The sequence below is a fragment of the Marmota flaviventris genome, chromosome 17 (assembly GCF_047511675.1).
Source record: "Marmota flaviventris isolate mMarFla1 chromosome 17, mMarFla1.hap1, whole genome shotgun sequence".
Taxonomy (NCBI): Eukaryota; Metazoa; Chordata; class Mammalia; order Rodentia; family Sciuridae; genus Marmota; species Marmota flaviventris.
Genome location: NC_092514.1, coordinates 7,608,696 through 7,622,626, shown reverse-complemented (window position 1 = coordinate 7,622,626; position 13,931 = coordinate 7,608,696). Strand labels below are relative to the sequence as shown.

The window sequence follows — 13,931 nt, the reverse complement described above, 5'->3', positions numbered from 1 at the left end:
TTTTAAACTGTATTTTTTTTGTATTTCAGTTTATATTTAGGGATTTTTAAACACTGAGCCACATTCTTAAGCCCTCTCCCCACTTTTTCAAATTTTGAGACTGTCTTGCTAAGTTGCTTGAAACCACCCTAAGTTGCTGAGTCTGAATTTAAAGTTCTGAAACTCCTCAGTTTCTCAATTTGCTTGGATTACAAGCATGGACCATCATTCCCAATTTATAGTGCATTGTTTTTACCTATATTTACGTTATGTATTCAATATGTCCTTATAACTGAATATTTGTTTATATGTTAACACTCATGTATTTCATCCTATTGTTAAATAACAGACATCACATTGTTCCACTTGACTAAATGTTTTATGTAACAGTAAAACATACTACTGAGTAAATAATACTGTATCATCTCTTAATTATTTTACACATTTTAATAAAACTTAAAGTGGAATATAATTTGCATAAGCCAGATCATTATATTTTTTTTCTGTTTGTATTTATGGTGAAATTATGAGTTATAAGAAAGACATAGATAAAGAAAATAAGCCCCAGATTTTCATATCTTGAATTACAAATTTTAACATTTTAATTTTTTAACATTTTAACATTTCCTAGTGATTTGAATAGACTGAATTTCCACAAACTTAAAGTTAGCTCTTGCATGAGAGAAGAGCTTTATCTTTCTTGTGTGTGCATAATAGCCTTCTAGACATCAGCCTCATTGGAGACATTTCATTTTTCTCTGAATGAGATCAATGATCAGTGTTTTCATGTACATTAGTAAATTTCTGACATCACTGTTATTTTATAGGTAGTGTTATTTCAGGGCAGGAATCCGAGAAATGGATCTGGAGTCAAGGTTGAGTGTGGTCTTATACTTATGACAAAATAATCAGTGAGCTATGTTTCATAGTCTTATTTTCTGTGGACCAATTAATAAGAGGTAAACTGATAAGGTTGTATGTAAAGATTAAGTTTCTTATGAGTAATTGTTGTCTTACCAGCTACAATAGGGATTCTTATACATGGAATCCATACAAAAATCATATTGAATATCATTCACAATTTTATTAATATTACATATAATTCATGAAGAACTGAGTTTACAATAATATATGGCTAAGAACAAGGTCTGGGGACATTGTACACTCTCCAATATGGACACATTTATACCAGTTTAATTATACATGAAACTACACTAAATGAGAATAAAAATCAATTGGATCAACACACAACAATATACAAATAAAAACTTTTAAAGACTTAAACAAGAGACCAATAATGGATGAAGTGTGGCTTCCGAATGGTAGGGAGATAATGGACATATAACCAAAGGTAATTGAAGAAAGATAAATTACCCACTTTGAGCTAGAACAGCATTTGAAAGAAATAGAGTCACAAAGTTATCAAAGATTATTCACTTCCATTTGTATGCTTTGCAATACATTCCGAAAGATTTCTGCATGTTTTATTTCAGTCAAATTGAAGAACAATCCAGAAAGTTAAAAAAAAAAGAAGTATTGCTCCTCTGGTTTGAAAAGCAAGAAAAAAATAGAGAGAGATTTATTGAGCTAGAAAAAGTTACTAGTTAAAGGTAAAAAATAGAACTGAGATTTCCAGAGTCTCAGTATAATGTATTTCAGCCATCCCTGGTTTCACAGGGCATTTTTGGTTAATAAAGGATTTGTTCACTTACATACAACTTACAGAACATTGCTGTTTTTAGTCAGTCTTTTCCATTAATAACAATGATGTACCTTTCAAGACTTTCCAGCCACAAAAATACACAATTTCAGAAATCTTCTGGTTCATCCTCCATATATTCTGCTAAAAAATATGAGGTAATTATACTGTGTATTATGACCTCAGGCTATGAGCCTTCAAATTACCTTAAAATACAAAAGAATATTTTATGTTTATTTTTAAATATTGTTTTTATATTTCAAACATTCAAATCAAATTCCACAGTAATCAATGATACAAAAAAACCACAAAAAAAAAAACTGCAATTTGGTGTCTCATCATGACTTTTCAATACCTACTCTAGATTGCCTGTGGGTTCAACTTTTAATTTAAAAAATAATATTTTTTTCCATACAATTGGGGTGAAGTGGAGGACAAAATCTCCTGCATTGTTTTCCTGGGCAAGCCATCTAACTTGAAACAACTGAACCCCAAATAAAAATATCTTTACATTCTAATTATATCAGTTCTTAATTAATCTAGCATAAAAAAAAATCCACTTTCTTCTGGTTGAATACGTTAGCCCAAAGATATGTAACCTGGGAGTTAAAAGAAGTATGACATAAATGAAGAGGTCTTTTTTGCATAAGGCAAATTGCACTTTTTTGACATACATTGGGCATAGTTATGTACAAAGCTTTTCGTTATAGACCTAGGGTACCAGTTCCTCTTCTCCATGATCTCCACCTCTAGAGTTAGCAAATATTTAAGTACAAAATACCCGTTGCTATATTTTGGATCTTGAATGTCCACAGGTCTCCAGCCAGTGGTGCTATTGGGATATGGTGGAACCTTTAGGAGGTGGGGCCTAGTGGGAGAAAGTCAGGTTATTTGGAGCATGCCCTTAAAGGAAATATTAGGAGCCTGACGGCTCCTCTTCCTCTCTCTGCTTCCCCAGCTGCCATGAACAGCTTTGCTTCCTGATGTCTTCCATATCATGACGTTCTGTGCTTCATCATAGACTCAAAAGCCACAGCGCCAACTGACCATGGTCTGTCAACTTTGAAACCATGAACCACATTGAAAATTTTCTCCTCTAAATTGATTTATTTCAGGTTTTTTTCTCTTTAATCCATTTACTGATACACATCCATCCTGGACTAGCTGAGTGTAAATACCTGAGAAACATTAGTGATAAAATATTTCCCTTTACAAAGACTGGTAAACGGAGTGCAAGTGCTGAAAGCAACAGTTTTTCCCTCGGTTTGTTTAATATGTTATTGTCCCAGTTTTTAGTGCTCCTGGTACTACTCGACAATCCACAGTGTAGACAAATGCTGCTCAGATGAAACCCAAGTCAAATAATCCACTCTTCCAAACACTAATGATAGCTTAACTGGTTCACAGGTTTCAAGACCCTAGTGTCCAGTGAGAGCCATTAGAGTTCTTTAGAAAGAAATATATACAATTGGTAAAGGGACTGTCCAGGCATTGTCTATAATGACTCCAGTTAGCCTGGTATCAATGTTTTGTCTATGGCTGTTACTTGGTTCAATGGCAGAATAAGGTGACTCTTTTAACAATTTACAACTTACTTCTTCTTGTATACAAACATACACTCACGCACGCACACATGCATGCACACGCAATCAGGCACATAACCAAAAAGTAACAAAACAAATGCATAGAGGGCTTTGGTGGGAGAGGAGGGCTGCTAAATAAATAAACATCTTTACAGACAGAACACTTAGGCTGCAGAAACGACCTTGAGGTTTCTGAGAAGTCCATGCAGAGGTCTGCGTGCTAGAAGGAAACTTTTTGGAGGCTTCCTCATCAGGCTGCTTGCTGCTGGGAGATGGGAAAGTCTGGAATATAGCTGGGAAGACATGGCCTTGTGAGCAGAGAGCAGAGAATGTTCAGTGGGGGCAGGGTCCTTGGAGACAAGCTGCTCCTTTCCAACTGCATGTGCATTTGGCTGCTGGGGGCCCGGAGGCTGGTGGCCTTTTTCAGCATTGTCATCCCTGGCACTCTTACTGTCCAACTTGACAGGGCTCCCACGTGTCTTTTTAGACAGCAAGGTTGTCTTGCCAAGGTCCATCGACCGCCTAGTCTCCTGTATCTCCAGGCTGACTTGAAGGAGGTCAGCCCCCTATCCTCAGACTTGCTGTCCCTATTCAGACCAGACTGCACACTTGGGCTGGGGGGGCAGGGTGCAGGGTGGCCACAGAGGAGCTCTGTACATGTTTGTCTTCACCTCTGCCCTCCCCGGCTCTGGCCTGGCTCACCCAAGAGGAGCTGGGTTTGGAGATGGAGGTGACACTGGCTCTGTGTGAACCCAGGCTTTGTCTGGAGCCCTCCCTACTCACGGTTCACTCTGAAGTCCTGTTCTTCCCAGAAGGGAAGGGGCCCCTGCTGGCAGAGCATGAGGCTTTTTTGGCAGATGTAGAGGAGACAGTGTAATCGAGGGCAGAAGCTGACTTCTGCTTCTGTGGTGAGGGAGATGGTGAAGAATCATGGGACTTGGGGGGATAACTTCTTTTTAGGCTGGGTAGAAGCAGGGCGTGAATGCCTTCCATGGGCCCTGGAAGAACCTGCTTTGCTTCAAGAGCAAGAAGGCTTTAGAGAAACTTTGGAAGGAACAGGAGAAAAAGGGGATGTACTTGAAAGAGATGATTCTTGGCTTGCCAAAGATGCTCTCCCCTTTGCAAGCTTTGACCTGGCTCAGAAATGCCTTTGGAGCTGGGAGACCTCTTGGTTGTGCTCTCTGGTTCTATTTTTGAGTAAGCCTGGGTGGCCTGGGGGTTTCACTTCTTTGACTGGAGAGCAGTCCATGAGATCACTATGATCCATGTAAGCAATCTGGTTATTGTTATCAAATGCATTGGAGACAGGTGGTAAGTGATCCCCTTGGGCTAAGTTTTTGCTCTGTGTATCTAAAATTGAACACTGGGGTTCAATTTTTGGGTATCTGACTCATCTCTAAACACGCCCTCCTTGACAGCCAGGTGGACTCAGCTCACAGCCTTGTGCTCTTGTCAACTGCGACTATCACTTGTTTCCTGATAACTGCTGGAAAGGTTCCTCAAGCTGCCAAGGCAAGAGATGGAGACCTTGTCATCCACTGCCTCCCGGATCTTCTCTAAGGTGGAGGCAGAGCTATGAATTGGAGAGTCCCCTTGTTACTGCTGTTTACTGGTGATGAGTCCTTGCTTCCCCAATGCTGAAGTATAACACCAGAGAAGCACGCTGAGGCAAGTTTAGAGTGGAAAGTAGAAGCTTAAATAAGGACAGCAGAAAAGACTTCTCCCAGAGGAAGAAGGAGACCCAAGAGGTGGAATCCATGGAAGAGGGGAGGTCTTCCCTCTTTTATAACTAAGGTCTTCATTCAGCTTTCCCGCATTTCTGTCAGCATTCCTGTCCTTTGTTCTATTACCTTTCAGTGATGGATTGTATATGGGAAGGCCCAAAGGGTGGGGAGCAGGTGGGCCAAAGGAGTAATCTGGCCAGGAAGGACTTTTGGATTAGCATCTCCCTGTTTGCTTGGAGCTGCTTCATTAACATTTCCTTGGGATGGGATCTGGGCCTTGGGAACAGTAACATTTCAATTTCCCAAGTGCTGCTCTGCTTTCTGTGGCTCCATTCTCTACATGGCCTTCATTTTCAATTTTACTCAATATTAGACCCGATTTACATAACTACACTAACTACCTATCTTTAAATCTGGCTTCAACCTGAGAAGTGGGAAGGAGAATTGGAGCACATCTGCAACTTCACAGACAGGGACCAAGAAGGTGCCACACAATTTTCATTAACAGCCAAGGGGCTGGTCACAGATGATCTGGAGGATAAGCTCTGGCACTGGACACTCCTCAAAAATGGCTCACTTGAAAAGCCACCATCATGTTCACTCCTTTCCCCGGTCATTTCCATGGACTTGAAGAGAGAGGCAGGGAGGTGCCTCTGGAGGAGGCCGCTGAAGTCACACTGGCTTGCTTGCTCCCTGGAAGCTGGCTCACCCAGTGCTTGCACAGGGAAGAACTTGTGGAGCCGGTTACTGAGCTGTTAGCCAACCATAATGGGATGGCTGTCTGCTTTGGTAGAAGATTATATAGGCTGTCTGCGTGCACACCTTGTTCTCCAAGAGCTGCTGCACATCACTGTCATTGAAGCCATTGTCAATATCAGAGGCCATCCATGGAGTTCTTCCAGTATGCTGGGTAGTGCCCCCCTTGCATGGTGCCATGGTGATTTCACACAGCATACAGGTCATAGATGTTGTCCTCAGGGTCCCTCCTGAGTCCATAGGGCTGCCTCCATGGGGACCAATGGGATAGCAAACTCCAGCTGCTCTGGCTTCTCTTGACCACATGAAGAGTCATGTCCAGGCCAGTCAAGGGGAACTTGACCATGTTCTGAAGTTTCACATTTCTGTCTCCTTCCTTTTGAAAGCTCTTGAGGTGTATAGCACATCAGGCAGAGTGCACAGGCTCCGTGTGATGCTCCCCTTCTGCAGCTGCTTGCAGTGTGGGCAACACCAGGCATCATCTGGGGCCAGTCATTCCTCTTTGGCTTACAGTTGGAAACACTGGGATAAAGTGCAGGTTTGAGGTTTGATGCCGCTCCTTCTGCAGGCAGACACTTTCTGCATCTGGGATATACTCATCTTCAGTGTGTACAAATAAGAAATTTTTGTCTTCTTGTCCCATCCTACCACTAACTTCACATGAGCAGTGCCACCTGGTCCACAAGGTTTTAATGCTCTTTCTACTGTTGGGTGGCACAGGGGCTGTTCCTCCTGGGGCAGCAAGTATGTAATTCCCACAAAACTGACCACATGCAAACTGAATGGACACACTTGAGTGCAAACAGGAAATACTTCATCTTCTCCAAAATTTTCTTCTGCAGAAGGTCCCATGCTATCATCTTCTCTAAATGCAGCATAAAAGACAGTCTTCCTGTGCTGCCCAATGCAGGCTCAGTTACACACCAGCAGGACAATCTTGTCACTGCCTGCTCTGGTGGTGGGCAGGTCCAATTTCCCCTGCTTTGCTGCTGTTTATGTGCAGGAAGACAGTCTGATGATCCAAGCCAAACTTCAAGTGATTGAGATTGTTGTTTAAGTGAATTCCTATTTGAGAATTCCTTCAGGTAGAAATATTTCTGGAGTCTCAAAGCAAAAATGCCTTCACTTTCATGGCCTGTCTCCATGTCATCTGTAACACAAAAGGAAAGGTGGAATCCATCATAGATTGTCAACACAATCTGATCAGTGGGGATCTTTGTTTTCATAGATATTGCTTCCTGAAGTCTGGCAACAGTCCCAAACAGAGGCACACCCACAGCAATCCTCATGTAATGAGGACATTTCCCTTGATACACTACAGTGAAATGGAGAGGTCTTATGTGGGTTAGAGAAACTGACAAAGAAATGCAGAGGAAAAGATCTAAAGTGTTGCTCTGTTTCTGACAATGAGTACATGTCAAAGAAGATCTGCACTGGGCTTGAAAAAGTTCTTGTACAAAAGTGCTACACTCAGGAAAAGATGGTCCCTAGGGTATGACATCAGTCTCTGATGGAGGCTTCAGAGGAGGATGGCCACTCTGATTTACAGAAGGATTGAGGTCTTCGTGAACTAGGTACAAAAGCCACAGCAGAGACTCCTGGGCATCATGCTCGGATTTCCCAATCCTGCAGTGCGTTCTTTGACCTAGTACTCTTGACATCACGGCTGTGCTGCGGGGTGTACTCTAGGGGTGTACCCGGTGCGCCAGCTGCTCCTTGACCTCGCCGTGGCCCCTTTGCGCACGTCCGGTAGGGCTCAGTCTGCACCGCCCGGTACTGGCCTAGCCCAGGTGGTTGGGAAGAGCTCGGTGCTGCTGAGGCGTTGCAGCACAGCGTTCAGATCAGGCGTTGTGTGGTTGCGGCCCCCTCACTCCGGGCACTGGCTCCTGGTGCAGGCGGGCTGGCGGGCGAGTTGTGGGCCCTGGCCGGAAGCAGCTGTGAAGGCCGCTGTGGTCCGGGCTTTGCCCTGGGAGCAAAGGTGCCAGAGCATGGACAGCATCTTGAGGACGCAGCTTGGAAGCTGCCCACCAAACGCGCCAAAGAGGGCGAGGAGGGCGCGACCGCCGGCCACTCCAGAACACCCCTTGCTGAGGGAGCACTTCTCATTCCCTCCTGCCACCACCGGCCCTCCGGAGCACACATACCTTGGGCATGGTGGCAGCCACTGACACTCCTCACCACGCCCACCTGCCCGCCTGGACCCGCCGTGGCCTCCAGCGCATCTCGCCCTCTGCCCTCATTGGCTCTGAGGCTCTGCGCCCCACACACCCCAGTGGCCCCAAGCCAGCAAGCAACGCTATTTCAGGGTTTTCCACAGTTAGGAAAATCTGACTAACACACTTGTATCATGCGACCTCCATTATGGAACAGTGTTATCTGAATCCATATGTCCACACACTGCATTCACCATGGAGAGAGCAAGAAGGAGTAAATGATCCTCACTGTAGGGTGGGTGTGAATCTAATGGCAAAGCTATGCATGGGGACACATTACACAAGAACAAATAACGGACCCAGCATGGAGGAGAAAACCTGCTGAGTGACAGAGGAATCAGGAACTGTGGATGACATGTGGCATAGTGGGATGTTTGAGATGAACCCCAGGCAGTAGGGAACAACGTCACGGCAAGAAGTACTAGGAAAATATGAACACAATGCCATTTTATTTTGTATAAATCCAGACATGCAGACTTAAAGTAACAAAGTTTGAGAGGTATTAATAAATTATTACTTTATGCATAGAAACTGAAAGGTGAAAAATTTCCTAAATGTAAAAGATTATTAACTTTAACCTTGTTAACAGTTTCTACAATTTCATGTTACCACTTTAGCTGATTCAGAGAAATTTCTCCTTTCCTTTTTCAAAGTTTATCTTCAAACTTCTGTGAATGCATTTGTTGAATTTTTTTTTCTATAATTTTAGTGTGCATAATTATCTTAGTCCATTTTCTGTTGCTATTACTGAATACCACAGACAAAGTAATTTATAAAAAGAGTAAAGTTTTTTTTGTTTGTTTTCTTTTTCCCAGCTCATGGTTTTGGGAATCAAATGGAAAAGTTATTCGTTTTGTTGGAGCCTTTTTGTAGATTCTAAAAGTGGTGTAGGGCATCACAGGATGAGGCAGAATGTACCATTTCAGGTTTCTCTGCCTCTTTTTTGTTAAAAGCAGAGTCCCATTTGTTACAATTCTACTCCTATTACCTCATTTAACCTTAATTACCTCCTGAATCCCATACAAGGATTAAATTTCTATCTTTTTAATAACCCACAATGGGTATTAAATTTCAACATGAATTTTGGTGGGGCATATGAATCATAATCACGACTCTACAAATTTCCTGTACACTATAAAAACATAACTAAAATCTTTATTAAATAGTGCTACTAGGGCTCAGGCAAATGTCTGGGGTAATGTTTCCAAATCTCAAACTTTGAAACAGGATTTGAATGTAATAAAATAAAAGGAAGAAATTCACCAATCCACTATCACATGTTCTTCTGTAGATTTAAGAAAATGTCTGCTATGAACTAATAACAGAGCTTCTGGGCAGAGGCATGTGGAGTGAAATGTGTTCCTCCAAGGTGAATCTACTGTTCCAGAATGCCATGACATCTATACAGTTTAGATTTATTCACAGGGAAGAAATTTTATTAAATAATGAAACTTTTGAATGATGCAGGACTTTGGGGCACTTGTGTAAGAAGCAACTCCCTGATGTTGATGGGAAGCACATAATTCCAAGTTGCAGATAATTGGCTGCAGAAAAAAGAGAAAATCATGAGACCTTAGAAGTCACATGAAGCCTATGGAATTCAGCCTTTAAATGAGGGAGGGATGATGGCAATTTTTAAAATGGCATGGCACATCCAGATTTCTGTTTCAGAGAGATCATTATGACAACAGTGTAGGGGAGGAAAGACTTCAGGCTTTATGCCCTGATGGGGACCTGTTTTGTGATTACGTGAGAAGATGGGACCTGTCAGCAGTGTCAGTTTGGGGAAAGAGAACATAATTTCAAACATATTAACCTGTCATTCAACAAATAGTTTGTGAACATTTAATAGGAGCCAACAATCATCCTGTGCCTTAAGAGGTAAAATCCCCAAAGCACTTGGGGCTTGAATGGATGTATTTGTTGAGCAGAGTTTCTAGCAATCTGCTAGCAGGAGGGAAGAAAGGGGGAAGCTCCTTTTGCCTCTGTAGTTTTACAAAGCCAATTCAAGAAGATGGATTTTGAATTTGGTCACAAATGAAGAGTCAATTTTGAGAGGCAGACATAGAAGAAAAAGGATGAAACCGGCCCAGCAGTCAAACAAAATTGTCTAAGGCCTGGGTGCTCCAGGTCAGAGCCTGTGAAGCCAGCTTATCTAATTCAGCACTGGTGTCCACTAGTGGTAATGGACAATTCAGTTCATGTCAAGGAATATGCTCAGAAAACCTTTTCAGAACAAGATAAATTCTTTGAGTTTTATCTTGAATACAATGAATGGACACTGGAACATTTCACAGGGAAATTCAAAAATGAGATGAAGAATATGTACTATAGGGGGAATCCAGTCTTATGATTCTACCAAAGAATTTTAATGATTTAATGATTTAATTTTAATGACAGCATGGATTACTAAAAACATCCATATCTATGTTGTCTAATGCTTTCAAATTTCAATCCTAATGGTGACTATATATTTGTTTCTTCCTAAGATTATATATTCAACCTCCCCCCTGTTGAATATATCCCTAATCCTATCACTCACTTTATACTTTTCCCGATCGCCTAACATCTATATTGATATCTATTTTCCTACAGTTTCCCAAGTCCATTCTTGTGGCTGACTCTTCCTGTGTGCTGATATTTACATTCATTCTCTAACAGAAACCCTATTGCAAAAGAAATTTTTTTCCAAATGCTAAACTCACTCTTCATCCTAAACCTACACTGCAATGCTAACACTACTATCCCTATTTCAATGGATGTTCTCTTCTATATTCAATAATCCAAACTACCAGATCCTATGCCATTGTATATTGATTTATATGATATATCTGTGCAGAAGTGAATTCAAAACTATGTATCCAAATCAAGGGCCCAATGCCTTTCTGTGCTTCAGATCTTACCTAGTTTTCTGTTTTTGTACTTACATTTCACCTATACATTCTGATAAAAATCTCAGTTTCTCAATACCAGTATTCTCATCCAGCAGAATGACTCCTAACCCAAATTGAACATGATATTAACCCTAAACATACTCTGCTTCCTCAATCTAATTTCATGTAAGAGCAAGTACAGAGTTGATCTTGCAATACAGGTATGTACAAGATCCTACACCTGTTGAGAACCTCAAAGGTAGATGTAAAAATGATCCCTGGAGAAGATGTAGGCAGCTATGTAGGACCTGAGAGGTGTAAAGTCATCTTCCATGGCAATTAACCCAGTCAGGATGAAGGGATGTGCCTGAATCAGCCTCTCTCTTCTCAATGAAGGCAATATGGACCAAACCAGGCCTGTGGGAATAGCTGATCCTAGGTGCTAATGGTATATATACTTTTATAACTTGTGAAAATGTCACAGGAGGATGGGGCAGCCTCCATCTCATGGGACTCTTGAAAACCACTGTTAAAACAAAGTGGTTGTCAAGGCAGTGACCTCATTTATTTCCTTGAAGGAAGTGACCTCACCTCACTTCCTTGGTGATAGAACTCTCTACTTGGGATCCATGTAGCGAGGCACCCAGAGCCAGTCCCATCCCTGTGGGCTCACTTGTTTGGATTTACCAAGGACAGAGTCATTCTTTCTTGGCACCTACTGATGTGGGGATGGCCAAATACCAGGAAAGCTCTGAAGAGGGGCCTTTCCTAAGAAGGAAGGTACTGGCTCATTGCTGGCTCCTGACAACTTCACAGAGTTGGCCAAGAAGACCAGAGCTAACACAGGACAGGCCACTCTTGGGGAACATACTGTCTCCCACTAGTCAGAGGACACTTTGGATAGATGCAGACTAACTCCAGAGTGGTGTATGTGTGTCTTTGTGGGTGTGTGTTTGAATTTCTGGTTTTGTCTCATGTTCTGAGAATACAGAGGAAATACAGTTTGTTTGGTATTCAATAGTAAACAGTGAATTTACTAGTGAGTCCTTTTGTTAAAGGTGAGTGTTTCTATGTCAATGTATCCCACTGTGTGTGTGGTGGTAGACAGTAAAAAATAATGCATCAGTGGATGTGCCTGTCTAAATGAAAGCTTCCCAGAACTCCTCCTGGTGAATATATGAATGGATTGCTGTTTGCCTTGCAGATAAGCAACACCTACTATGTTCCTAAGTTTCTGTATTCTTTCTGAATTTTGGCCACTCTTCAGAAGGGGCTTGTGGTTTTGTGTCCAAGATATGTATCACCTCCAAGCTCTGTGACATAGCCATGCACTGGATTGCTGAATGGAATTCCAAGCATCTCAGAAAACTCAGAAATCATTGTGACTGGTAAGGCTCTCAGTGGAGAAACCCTGCTTGACTATATAGCAACCCAAGTAGCATGATCAGGAGCTGTCAGTGCCGTAGTGTTCATCTTGTGGAAAAGTCTGTCCCCAGGCTTTTTTCTTACCTATTGATCTGTTCCCCTGAATGTCAGGAAGGTCTTTGTCTCAGGCCACCCCTTTATGAATCCTCAAGAAAACAGTTTCAATCGGAAATGAAGAGGCCTCATCTGTGGCTTTTAGGTAAAGTGTTCTGTAAGGGGATATGTCTTAATCAGCCTCTTGGTCATGTGTGAGGCTGTGGCTTAGATTCTCAGCACCTCATGAAACTAAATAAAGATGCCATGTGTCCATGCAAAACTAAAATGACAAAATAAAAGCAGTAATTTTGGAAGAAGTCTCTTGCCTTCCTCTTGTAAGACTCCTGACCTCCTTGAAGTGAGAATAGGAATCCTTTGGGTCAAACGGTTTGTTCCAAGCCCTGCAGTAGCTAGCACAGAGGTGGTTGGTTTATTCTATGACTCCAGTACACATAAAGAATCTACCCCCAGCAGTCAGTAGGCATCTAATTTGAGAAGCAGAGCAGTATTAACTACAGGCTCATTTTATCTATTATGGTTCTCAAGAAGGGTGTCTAGCCCACCATGGCTTTAGGCAAATGAGGGCATGGGAGCTTATTTTGGACACCATCTAGGACTGCTTCCCATATGGAAACCTCCAGCCAGAATGTTATGATGAGTGTTTATATGGAAGAAGATGAGGGACTTTTGGGAGTGTTTTTTGTTGGAATTGTGATCATTTTTGTGGTGGTTGGAAGAGATGAGTGGGCCAACCTCAGCTTGATGTCTGGTGTGATTCCCATTAGAGACTGAGTTCTGGAACTGACCTCAGAGAAGTATTGCCATGAATTGTGTTGGGATTTGGGAAGGCCAAGCATGAGAGGTGCCCTTGGAAACTGAGATTTAGGCCCAGGGTGGCTTTCTCCACAGAACTGGGAATCATATGATTTTTTTGTGAAAGCCTTGTCAGCCATAGTTGAGAGCCAAAACACACATGGACCTCACATTTTAGATCCCAATGGGCCTGGCTTCACGTGAACTTTTGGCTGCTTTTTGGGAAGCCTTGCCTTTGTGACTTCTTCAGAGCTTTCATTGAAAGGAGATTCCTCACCACTTACTGGTTCCTGAATGAATCAAAACCCACAGTGCCACCTACTTCATCCCTGAATGATGGCTACATGACACCATGAAATTTTTGAAATTCCCATTACCAGGAAGCACTGGAGAACCTTAGGATCTCCTGTTGCTCATCATGACTGAGCCAAAGAGTGCCTTTTTTGACTGGAGTTCATGAAAATGGTGTAGAACAGAGATGCCAGTGAGTTGGACCCCGCTGGGAACTGGGCCTGGAGCAGTGGAGTGCAAGTGTGTGATAAAACATCTGTGGTGGGGATATGTGGATCTGCCATTGGCTTCAAAATGACATGTGACTGACATGGTGCAGCCTGTAGACTCTTATATGTATAGGCATTTTGTTGTGGGAAGAGGTTTCGAGGCAATGCTCAGAATCAGGTTGCTACCCTGAAATGGGAAAGATGTATGTGGTAACAGCCCAGTTGGTGTTTTCTCCTGCAGACCCTGACTCACCACACGTGACAGAACTCCCTCCAGCACTGTGCCCCAGTTTGTTGTAGGGAAAAACGAGGCAAGGCACTGAAGATAGC

At 42.3% G+C, this 13,931-nt stretch overlaps 1 pseudogene; it reads right to left on the bottom strand.

The window, feature by feature from the left end:
- The window catches only part of LOC139702422 (ubiquitin carboxyl-terminal hydrolase 31-like), a 114,164-nt pseudogene extending 100,923 nt beyond the window's left edge, over positions 1 to 13,241 (bottom strand).
- Positions 13,242 to 13,931: the final 690 nt, after the last annotated feature.